Genomic DNA, 12,020 nt, shown 5'->3' with positions numbered 1-12,020 from the left:
TTTAGGGCTCTTGAGAACCAGTAGGGAGCTGACTAGGACATCTTAAAATTTCTGAAACTACCAGTGGAATGGAAAATCTCCCAAATTCTCCACTCTGGGTTCTAGGGTTCTTTGTAGGGCTTGGGGTCAGTGGAGGTGGTCTCAGACCATTTGAGCCGCAGCCCAGCTGTGAAGGCCTTCAGGACAGGGAAAGTGTTTCTCAGACTTTCCCATTCCCCTTCCCTTACCCCAGCACAACCAAGCACCCTGCCTGGCAAAGAGAAGGCCTTCAGTGGAAGTTTGCTGGATTGGAACTGTCTGCAACCCGGATCTTCTGACTTCAGGCCCAGGGCATTTTTACTGTCTGGCACTTAATGAAAGCCAGGACCCCAAGGTATAAATTGAGAACAGAGCTCAATTTGGTGTTTCACAGACAGATATTTGGGATTTTAAGGACTTGGATCATGCAAATTACAAAGATAATTATCTCTAACGATGAAGTTTCAGGTGCCTGGGCAGGCAGACCCGTTTGGAAAGCTGTAGATTCTAGACCCACATGTACAGAGTCACTTGTTTTTCAACAAAGGCACCAAAGCAGATCAGTGGGAAAGGGAAGGTCTTCTTTTCAGTGAGTGATAATGGAACAACTGAATAGAAACATATGGGATTTAAAAAAGAGACTACTTCATACCAAAAACAAAAACTAATTTGAAATGGGTATATATTTAAATGTGGAAGCTAAAACAATAAGTTTCTAGCAGGCAACATAGGAGAATACCTTTGTTATCATGGGGTAAGCTAAGATTTCTTAAGCAGACCACAAAGTTAATAACAACAAAAAAATGGATAAATTTAACTCATCAAAATTAAAAAACAAATTTCTGTTCATTGCAAGATACTATTAAGAAAGTAAGAAGGCAGATTATATTATGGGAGAAAATGTTTGCCAAGAGTCTAGTACCCAGAACACTCAGAGAGCTCCCAGAACTCAGTTATAACAAGACAAACAACTTATTTTAAAAAAGTGCGTCCAGGGGCGCCTAGGTGGCTCCGTTGGTGAAATATCTGACTCTTGGTTTCGGCTCAGGTCAGGATCTCAGAGGGTGAGACTGAGCCCTGAGTTGGGCTCTGTGCTGGGTGTGGAGCCTGCATGGGATTCTCTCTTTCCCCTCTCCCCCTGCCCCTCCCTCCAAATGTTCACACCGTGGAAACCTACAAACGCTGCAGAGCAGGGTTTCACTGGTGGCGTTGGCAGGATAATGAGAAAGACAGACTTTTCCAGAACACTGCTGCTTTATTGCCCCAGAACTAGACCCTCAATGTCTACAGTTAGTTATGTATCTGTTAACTGTTTGACTTTGTATTTCAGAAATGCCCTTTATCCAGTGAAATTCTTCTACCTAAATTGAATTTGCTTACATTTTAATTCTCTAACAAACTTTTTTTTTTAATGTGGGGTTTGATTGGATTTTTACCCTTTACTTTCTTATTCCTTCTGCTTTTTGTCATTTTAATTGCAGTTGGAATTGATTTGGTGTAGCTTTGAGTTGCTACACTTTCCTCTTGACCTTGTTCCTGGACCCCCTTGGGGACTGCTGCCCTATCCCAACACACCAGACTTGTGGCCACACAGGGCCATCTGCTCTGAGACCTCAGTCTCTGTTACTACCATCCAGGGATCCATCTTTCATGTCTTTTTCTTTCTTGGCATTCCCGGGCTGCTGGAATTAGTTAGTTTTTACTAACAGGTGTTGATGTGTTGATCTCTTGAAAACAGTCTTTTCTGGTTTGTCAGCTCCCGATGTGTCTCAGCATTGTCACCAGCCACCCTGAAATATGATGGCTTGAGCTGGAGATGATAGAGTGTCAGCTCTCTGGAAAGTGTCTGGGGCTCCATCAGTCAGCAGCGGGCTGGGAGTGCTGCGGCATCCTGCTGGCCTGAGTTTACAGAGCAAGGCTGCTGACCTGGCTGCTGGGGTTGGGAGGCACCCGGGGTGATTTCTTTCAGGGCTGCCTCTATCTTTTGCTTTGGCTCTCCCTGTACTTAGAGATAACTGAGACAGCTATTGAGGTGTGAGCAAACCAGCCATCCACGGACCAGCCCATGATCCTGGCAACCTGATCTTACCGTTCATCACATTTATGGTGTGCTTGCTGAATACCGGGGGCTCTGCCAAGTGCTTCAACAGCATTGCCTCATTTAATTCTGACAACAACTCAGACGAGGAAGCTAAGCCTTAGAGATTAAGTAACTTTTTCACGGTCACATAGCAATTAAATATGTGAGTCAGATTTGAACTCTGAATTGCGTGATTCCAAGCAACATAATCTCCTAACCTCTCTGCTCTGTTCTCTGGAAGACAGAGCAATGTAACCATCCATGAATAATGCCCATCTATGTGCCATACTTGGGGCTGGGAGTGTGGGGGGTGCATGAGACACAGTCCTTGACTCTGAGAAATTCTCAGTCTAGTGGAGGAGACACAGGTTGAACACAAAGAATTGTAATCAGAGAATTACTAGGAGTTCAGGTAGGTGATGTGGAATCGAGAAAAGCATGCATCCTTGTGTCTGGGGATGGAGTGAATCTGGGGATGCTTCCTGAAAGGGGATGGGAGGTGAGGGGTGTGGGGTGTTTGATCAGGATGTGAATGTACAGGACCTGCCTCCTTACAGTGAGTGTGGTCACTGTCTTCATGGAGACAGAGGAAGCTGGTAAGGCATCCTTAACCTAAAAGTTCTCTTCCCATGCGCCTTCTCAGACTTTGATGCCAATGATGGGCCTCCCTGGAGCCTGTGGTTCACATCTGCTTCTAGGCCATGTTTCTGGCACCTGAGACTGTGAAATTTCCTGCTCAAAAGGCCCTGAGCTTTCCCTGGGTCTGTCTTCCCGGGGTAGATGGCATAGCCAGTGTGCACAGTCCTAGGGCCTGGAGGTGGCAAAGGAGAGGCTATTTGCAGGATCAGGGGGCCAGGGCCGGAGCTTGGGCAAACAACCTAGAGCATCCACTTGTGTCTGCTTGTATGGGAAGGAGATGAAGGAGGGAAGACGAGAGAGGTGAGCCATTGACCAGAGTCCAGAGATTAGGACCCAGGGACTTACTGCCACTTCTAAATTCAAATCTGGCCTTTGAAATCATGATGAAGGTTTTTTTTTTTTTTTTTTTTTTTTTGTTGTTGTTGTTGTTGTTGTTTTGTTTTTATAAGAGTTTTACTGGAATTACAAAAAGTAATACAGAAAGGTCTTGGAGATCTCTGACTCAGCTTCCTTTAATATTAATATCTTACACAACCCCAGAGCCGCTATCAAAATAAATCAACATTGACATAATACTATTAAATAATGACAGGATTGAAAACTAGTTAACCACACACACACATACAAGCTCTCATCTTTTTCTTCTTAATTCCCCTCTCTTCGCCTTGCTCTCTGCCTGCTGCCAAGGAGTCAGCATTGGAGGAGTCAGGAGCGCTTGGTTCTCCCTCTGAGCTCCGTGGCCTTGGGCAAACATTTCGCCCCTGAAAGGAAACCAAGCTGTGCCATCTCTGAGTCTTTCCTTTCTGACTTTGGCATTGTCTGTTCTCCGGCTGTGATTTTTCCCCTCCTCACCGCCCCTCGCCCACATTGTTCTCGTTCTCCTCTGTCCTTCCCTAACTCATTTTTCTGCTTTCCTTGTACTTTCTCTTTCTCCTCATTCAGTGCCCCCATTTCCCCCTTATTCCCTACCTCCACTTCTCCTGGGCTCCTGTCATTCCTTTCTTCCCTCACCTCCCTTGGACACCACCCTCCCTCTCTTCCTGCTCTCCCTGGGCACATTCCTTCCTTCCATGTGGGTCTGAGGTGGGCTTATGCACAGGGACTTCATGGCCCACCAATCCCTCATGATAATTGTTTCAAATGAGGGGAAAAAAAAGAGGGAATTAAATCATAGTATTGGCAGCTAGCAATTTGCTTCAATTGTGGAAAAATGTCCCCGGCTTCCTCAAATATTGAAGCCCTGATGAAGAACAGATTTTCTCTGGCAGTATGAATTCCCCTCCATGGACGTTTTGGCAAAGGGACTGCCTTGCATGATATTATTACAGGCGTTTCGATGCGTTCCCCGTTTAGGGAAGTTGGGACGCGTTTCAACCAACCCCTGTATTGATGTAACACTGTTTTTATTGGTAATGAGGGTGTATTAAAATATATATACATTTCCACTGATTTCTGACTCTGGGGAAGCTGGGATCTGATGATGTCCAGGCTGGAAGGCCTGGGTTTTTCCACCCTCTCTCCGTGGGGAGAATGCTGGAATTCAGGCGCTCCCCCGTCTCCACCCCCTTGTTAGGTCTCACTGATTTTAATAAACACTTTCCTTTCTTCAGTTTCCTCAGTGATATAGAATCAGATATGTCAGCTGGAGGGGTCTTCCAGAGGCCCCTGCTCTCCCCAACAGTGCATGCATCGGCCAGGGTCCAAGTGAGCGGCAGCGACAAGATGGAGACAAAGTACTGGGAGAAAATGTACCCCCAAAGATATGAAACTATTTCGCTCTGATTCTGTCACGTGTGGGGAGACCCAGGGGAGGAAGGATGATGAGGGGAAGGGCCACAGAAGCCATCCCTCAAGGCTAGCAGAAGAGGCTGGGAGGGAGGGCAGGCCAGTTTGGTAGCGAGGGCTACTGGGATTCTGGGAAGGCCAGAAGCAATGGCTACTGACAGGGAGCTTCTCTTTTTTGGCAGAACGTTGAGTGCCTTCTGTCAGAGTAAGCCCAGCCTTTATTGGCATGTAACCTCCCCACCCAGACACACCTGGATGCAAGATCTTGGGTTTGGGCCATGGCAGTCACCGTCATTGAATTCCAGCACTGGCTGGGCTGTCAGAAAAGACAACACCATCCAGGGATCTCAACCTGGAGCTTTTGAAAGTTCTGGTTCAGTTGTTTTATCTTTCTTTGTCCCTTCTTACCAGGGCCCATCAGCTCCAGCTCCTCTGAACAGTTCTCTTCAAGGAATACAGCACGCAATTCCATGCCTTGGGTGCAAGCTTATTTCTTTCAGCTGAAATACGCTTCCTCTGGAAAGGCCTTCTTATTTTTTAAGACTTTCCCCCAGAGTCACCCCACCATGAAGACTTTTCTGAAAATTGTGAAGGCTCTTCTGCCTCTCTAGGCAGGGTTGGACCTCTCTCTTTCCTGTGATAGAGCTTATCTTGGGGTTTGGCAAGTACTGGTGGAGATGCCGATGTCCTATCTGGATGGTGGGCTCCTAGAGGATAGAACTGTCTGGAACATTCTTTCTGGGGGCTATTCTGTTCTCCCCTCAAAGGACTAGGGAGGACTGCTGGTGGCCTCTGGTGAGCAGAGTTCAGAGATGCTGCCAAGTGGCTGTAGTGGCTGGGACAGCCCCTTACAACAAAGAACACTGGGTCAACAATATTGGTAGTGCTGCTGTTGAGAAACCTGCCACAGGGAATCAGTACCCTGTGGCCGAATCCCTGGAACGGAACACAAATGTGTGAAGGGTTAACACGGTCTGAGACCAGCATCCACTGTTTCCATCTCCTGGTGGACAAGACAAAGGTGTGGCCTCCGACAATAAAATTATAAGGAAAGTTTTAAGTGCTTGGTTTGTATTCTAAAAACTTTAGGTGACTCTCTGAGTCCTTGGATAAGATGTCACTGAAGGTCCCTTCCAGCCCTGCTAGTCTAGATTTTAGGCACATCAAATGTCACAAACAGGTAGGGATAAAGGCCACTGGCTCTTTGAATGGGAGATCTCATTTAGGAAGAGTACATCTTTTTGAAACCCTGCTCATGCTTTCAAAGGCACTAAATTTCTTTAAATGAGAATCTCCCCCCTCCCCCATTTAAGAATCTATTGCAAGATAAGAGACAGAGCACAAATAGATTTTTAGGTACATTCTACCTCATCAGTCATATTCTTGAGTGTTTATCTTGGAGCAAATACATGGGTGAACTCCCCTGAAATAGCAAATAAACTAAGACATTTTCTGTAGCTCCCCACAGGTCATTGTTGGCAAAGCATGCTGGTTAGGAAGGCCAAGCCAGAGACTGCATTGATGTGGGGATCCATTCAGAAGGGGGCTGGGGCTGTGATGTGCAAGTTCATGGCATGGAAGGGAAGCAGAAGGTGGGAGTGACAGAAGTACGTTTAGAGGACCAGGCAGACGGGGGAAAGACAAGAGACAGGAGACTGGAGCATGGGTGCCATAGCACAATGGGGGATTTATCAACATGGTCTTGGATGAGTTGAGTCATCTGGGGAAGAGTCCAAGGCCAGAGGAAATGCTTTCTATATCTCCAAGAGCAGTGGTGCCTACACCCAACCACTCCTCACAATCACCTGAGCCCCTTTAAAACTATGTAGATTCCAAGGCCCCATTTCTGAAAGTTCCAATTCTGTAGGTCTCAGTGAGTCCTCAGTGATTCTGATACTCCTCCAGGTTAGAGAAAATGGAGGGGGTGCTGATGGCTGAGAAGCTTCGAGAGTACTAGTCATTTGGTTGAAACAATTGAACAGATTTGGGAACACCCTAATGCTGGGATGCAAGATGCAGCGTTCTCTGTCCTTGAGGAGCACATAAAGGGCACATAAAGGGCATCAGAAAGGCAGTGGACACAAACTGAAGGAGAATAGACCATGTAAAGGATGCATGAAGGTCTTTGAAGTGGCAACAAGGGATCACAGTGGCTGGGGTGGGTGGCCAGACAGGGAGGTGTCAGTGAGGGAGATAGGAACCCTTCTGGAATGATAGGTATGATTTCAATGGGGAGGGTGGACTCAGCTAAATATTTCAGGCTTAGAAAGCAACAGGCTTCTGCAAGGAGCCATGTCTCCTTAATATCTCCAGTGGTGGGGGTCTCACCACCTCACAAAGGAGTCCATTATACTTTTCAGAGCACTAAAGGAACTTCTCATATTGAGATCTGCTTCCCCTTATTCTGGAGTAATAGAATATGTAGTTTCTTTCTGACATGAATACTTTTCAAATATTTGAAGATAGGGATCATATCCCTAGGAGACCTTTTTTTCCCCCCTCCAGGCTGAATGCTTTCAGTTCCTTCCAGCATTATTCTTGTGGTTTGGTTTATAAATGCTTTTTTTGAACTTGTCTTTCCCTGGCTCTGGTCTGTACCTTCCCTACAAAAAAAGTCCCACATGTTCTAGTTCTGGTCTGACTAATACATTTAGTAGAGCAGAAATATCACCACCAATGTTTTGAACATCAGGTATTTATTGATGTATCCAGGTTGCTTTAATTTTCTTAATAATATTTATTATTTTATATTGAAGTTGCAGTCAACTCTCACCATGCCATGCTTCTGCACTTAATTTTTAAATTTTAAATTTAGAATCGTCTATTAATTCCTATAGATATATATTTTGGATCCACATTTCAACCTTGGATCCATATTTCAATTCTGCCATCTCATATGGAGGGGCACCAAGTAGCAAAGTCCCTTCGGTTGACACCTCTGTCCACTGCTGTTCTGTTGGTGGAGGAAGGAGAGCAGCAGAGCACTGGAGTTATCTTGGGGAGTGGGAAATCGTGGGCTTTGTGGGGGTAGGATTAAAATTCAGGCCAATACAAGGACAGTGAATCACCAAGATAGAGAAAGAACACTCTGCCATTTTTCCTTTATGTTTTCATTTGTCTCAGGGCCCTGTGAACAAGGAAGCATGCAGGGGCGAGAGTCACTGAAGTCTGGGTAGAAAGATTTGGTGCAAGTCCCTTGCTGTTCAAAGCTTTTCAACGTACCCTTTATGCTTCCTTTTGGTCTAATTTCTTTCAGAGCCTTGGGCCTGGGAGCAGTGGAAGATGTGGTCCTTCCCCTCATGGAGAAGCCTATGACTGGTTTGGGGAAAAAGACTTGCATGTGTGAAACCACAGCATACTGGCTAGGAATGCAGACAAATCTGTGCTAAGTAGCATGGAGTTGACCACAGCCCACATGGGGGTCTCCAGCGGTGGAGGAAGTAGGAGAGGGATGGATCCACCAGGGAGTGGCCCAGAGGAAGTGGGAATGGAGTGGAGTCCTGCAGGATTGGAAGGAGAAAAAAGAAGGAACAGCTTTACAGGGTAGGGAAGGGCGTGGACAAAGTGGGTAGTGGTGGAGGATTCTGCAGAGACGCGGGGATGGAAAACAGACTGGTTCTTCTCCAGGCAATGGAAAAACTCGCCCATGAGAAGTACTTTGCGGCAAGGACCTTTCAAAGACCTAGTCCTTGGGTCTGGCTCAGCTTTGCTATTTCTTTTACCACCAGCCCCATCGGGCCATTTTCCTCCTACTCTCAGACTCTTCACACCCTCTCTGATGATCTCCTTGCTTCTGTGTTCCTAAACTCTTACTGGAGAGGTGTATTAAACTCCACCGTTCTCCCTACCCCTGACACTGGGGATGAGCAAGATGCAAAGAGGCACATGAATGTGGTCCTAATTTCAAATATTTTGTCCCATTGTCCCTGTTTGTTGACCCCTCCCTGATAGCTTTGATTCTCAGTCTTTCACTTGGAATGTATAATAGTAATGTTATTTGTAATGAATAAGAGCTGCTGGCATCCGGAGCGGACAGAAGTGCTAGGTTTTATGTATGCTCTGAGTTAAATCATCCAGTCAGGTAGGTACTATTATCATCCTCATTTTGTGGTTGAGGAAACCGAGGTACACAGAGGTTAAATAAATTGCCCCCAAACACACAGAGAATAAGTGGCGGGGCTGGGACAAACACAGGCCGTCTGACTCCAGGTTCTGCTCTGCTCACCATAGAAAACACAGGCTCATAGCCTCCCAGGAGTAGGAGTTGAGAAACCAAGTTTTTATCCACCCTGAGTACGGGCCACCTCTTACGCAAAAGCATTGCACGCGTGTCATCTCAGTGAGTCCGTACCTCACCCCGAGAGACAGAGATTATCACTCCCCTTTTATAGATGAAGGAGACGAATGCCAAATGAAGGAGCTGGTTGTGGGCACACAGCTGGCACAATGGGTAGTCAGATTCCAGGCGAGGTCTGTCTTTCCCCCAGAGCCTGAGTGTTTCCATTGCCAATGTGAATGAGTTCCTGAGCAGCTGGCATACGGAGGGTCAGAATGGGCCACATGTGAACAGAGAGAGTGGAAGAAAACTTTCCTGATGATGAAAAAGCACAGTGTTTCAGTCCATGTGACACAGCTGGGCACCGCTGGAAGAAAGCAGTTAGACAGTATCTGCAGCCAACGTGCTGTGGATTCATGCATTTGAGAACAAAGCGTCTGGACTGCGTTTACGTGCAAAGAATCTGAGAGAGTAACAGGCATGTTGAGCACCAGCTCCTGACGGCAGCAGAAAGCTTCTGTCCCCTTTGCACAGTACAGCGAAGGGCTGTCCTCTCACAGGGACTTCTTTAACCCAAGCCACCACCCAAGTGGTAAAAGTCCCCTACAGGGTCATCTTAGGATGACCAAGTGGGGCAGGAGCCCAGTTTTCATGACTGTGGACAATCTGGATGGTCTGTCTCCTCATCTCCCCTCGCGATAGGATAGGGGATAGGGAGAACAGAGAGAGAGAGAAAGAGGGAGAGAGAGAAGAGGAAGACTCCTGTCACTGGCTCCCAAGGGTCACAGCAGTGTGCTTCCATGTTTCCTGTGTGTCAGAGGTGACTGCCTCTGAGGTGACTGCCAGGATGGAGGTATTAAACTAGGTTGCTGAGATAAGCTTTTGATACAATGAAGATTGCAGGACCCGCTTCTAGAGTTTCTGAGTCACTAGGTCTGCAGTAGGGCCCCAAAATTTGCAATAGTAACAAGTCCCCAGGTGGCCCCGGGGACCACACACGACCTCTTCAGAGTTGACAGTTCCCTTCTTTTCCTTTTCACCCTCCACACTTGCCTTGAACATACCAGATGCAGGAATCAGGGTTCTGGCAAGAAACAGCGTTCAGCTTGGGTGGTTCAAAAAAAGACTTCAGTGAGGGGGTGGCTTACAAAGTGTGGGGGTATGTTAAGGGGCACACAAGCACCCAGAGACCAGCAACAGCAGGAAGTGGTGACCATTCTAAGGCATGAACAGAAGGAAGCAGTATTTCCAGTCTTGGAGAGTATTGGGCTCATGAGGCTGGGCTCTCTGGGGGATTGGGGGTGGGGTGAGGAATGACTGGAGTAGTGGAGGAATATGTCAAAAATTTAGATCCAGAAGGGACCACTGCTCTTCCACTCTCCAGGTGCCTCCTGAAGTACTGCTTGGTTGAACCCATCTGGGTGCTGGAAGACAATGGATACAGTGTTTCCAGGGGTCCCAGGGCCCAAGACTGAAAGGAGAGTGGACCTGTTGTGGGGTGGCATGAGAGCATGCAAATGGAGAATGACTAGAGCATATAGCGGGCAGGACCCTGCTCCTCTTCCTCCCTCTGCCCCATCTCTCGATATCTACCTTTGCTTCTTCCAAGAGCTTACTAGAAACCAGTGACCCAAGAGAGGAGAGGGACTGTCTAAGGCCTGTAGTCATCCTTAGCCCGGGACCCTGCCCCTGTCTCATCCATGCGTGGAGACATCAGGACTTCCAGATAGACTGTTAACAGAGCTCTCTCCCCTTCTCGGGCTCCTCTTCCTTACCAGCCTGCACCCCTGTCTCAGATAGGGTGGCAGTGTTTCCACTGGCCTTCCCTGGCTTCTACATGGTTGGGGAAGGTTGGAGAAAGGCTTGCTTCTTTTGGAGCAGCTTCACGAGATTCTGATAGGAGGGCTCCGGGGGACTGGGGGTAGGTACGGTGTGGGATGGTTGGCGGGTAAGGGACAGAGAGTTTCAAGTTATTTCCAAACCAAACCATAAGGAACACACAGTGCTTGGCATTGGCTCAGAAAGACCTCCCATTCCTTCTATGGAACAATGAAAATGGAATCTCTTAATCCTTAGGAAAGAAAACAAAAAGACAAGGGGGAGGAAACAAGAGGAAGAGCAGAGGTGTTTACATTTGCGAACTGTCCTAGAACTGCCAGGCAAAAGGCTATGTTGCTACTGGCCCCGGCTGGCGTGAATTTGGCGTCTCGATTTACCTTTTTGTGGCTGTTAGGATATTTTCCCGAGCAACGCAGCAAGATCTCTGTGTCAGATAAAACCCTCCATGGTAAGATAATCTTTGAGCATGTTTAGGGAAACTGTGGGTTGGCCAGTGGTTTTATAACCTGACATGGAAGCCAGTGGACAGCAGACAAACTTGCAGGCTCTGACACCCTCAGAACCAGGAGGATCGTCTTCCTCCCTGGGTTCGGAGGTTCCTCTTGGTTGTCAGGCTTCAGGAATGTCTCCTAGGCAAAGGGCAGTCTGGTGAAGTGGTCTAAGCCTTCCCTAGTTGGGTTCAGAGAGTTTTTTCCCAGATAAACTTCTGGTTCCTTTTCTTCTTGAGATAAAAACAAACAAACAAAAAAAGAAACTGAAGCCAGAGTGAGCATATAGTCAAAGAACTCTTATAAGTTAGTCATACAGCTCTGGCTGAAGACAGAGAAACAGACTCCTTATAGTTTGGTGGCTTCTCCTCCATGGTTCTGCATTTTCCTAGAGCCTTGGATAGAGACCTTGGCCTTACCCATATTACTACAAGAGTCCAACTCTATCCTTGAATTCACCCCTCTGCCATTTTGAGCCCTACGGCCCTAGCACACCGAATATTCTTTGTCTCCTTTGGCTGAGATGAGAAGCAATTAGGCAAAATATGAGCTTAGGCTGTGCATTTATGATGTCAGTGTCCTGGAAGGGGACAGAAATCATTTCTGCCTGGGTCACATGGAAGAGGAGGTGTTGATGTGGAAGAAAGCCTGACAGTAATAGGAAGAGGCAGGCACAGACTTCTTAGATAAGGGCGAGTGCTTGTCCTTTCTCGTGGTTTCCTATAACAGTGCCTTCTGCTGCCTCCATGGCACCCCCAAGCTGGAAGGACACCTAAATACATCACTTGAACTGGGATACACGGGGAAGTGGTAAGAAGGTTGGATGGCAGTTTGGGGGTCTCAATGTTGAATTAACCATCTGTCATTGGCCAAGTGGAGAAAGACTTGGTACAGG

Source organism: Mustela erminea, chromosome 8 (genome assembly GCF_009829155.1).
Source record: "Mustela erminea isolate mMusErm1 chromosome 8, mMusErm1.Pri, whole genome shotgun sequence".
In the NCBI taxonomy this organism is placed as follows: Eukaryota; Metazoa; Chordata; class Mammalia; order Carnivora; family Mustelidae; genus Mustela; species Mustela erminea.
Note: the sequence above shows the minus strand (reverse complement) of the source record.